The sequence below is a fragment of the Myotis davidii genome, unplaced genomic scaffold (genome assembly GCF_000327345.1).
Source record: "Myotis davidii unplaced genomic scaffold, ASM32734v1 scaffold765, whole genome shotgun sequence".
In the NCBI taxonomy this organism is placed as follows: domain Eukaryota; kingdom Metazoa; phylum Chordata; class Mammalia; order Chiroptera; family Vespertilionidae; genus Myotis; species Myotis davidii.
In genome coordinates, this window is record NW_006296056.1 from 1,574,304 (window position 1) to 1,574,754 (window position 451).

Consider the following 451-nt stretch of genomic DNA (forward strand, 5'->3'; position numbering starts at 1 on the left):
GCTCCAGTGACAGAGGAAGCCAAGGTTCCCCGCCTGCCGTAGCCCAACTCTGAGCTCCAGATGCAACAATGTTGCATTATAGAAGCTAAACAAACTCCAGATACCTGCTTTCAGCAGGCAGCGGGCTCTGAGCTTAGAGCGCCAGTAATGGTAACAGAGTTTCAATTATAGAAGCTAAACAAACCCAGATACCTGCTTTCAGCCAGCCGCGGCCTCAGAGCTGGAGCCGGCTCTCAGCTCCAGTGACAGCTATAGAAGATAAATAAATCCCAGGAAATAAAAAAGGGAAAAAAAAGAGGCTGGTAGCTTCAGACATCTGCCAGCCTGAAAACAGCCCTCAGCCCCTCACCCAAACTGGCCAGGCACCCCAGTGGGGACCTCCACCCTGAAGGGGGTGTGACCAGCTGCAAACAGCCATCATCCCCTCACCCAGGCTGGCCAGGCACCCCAG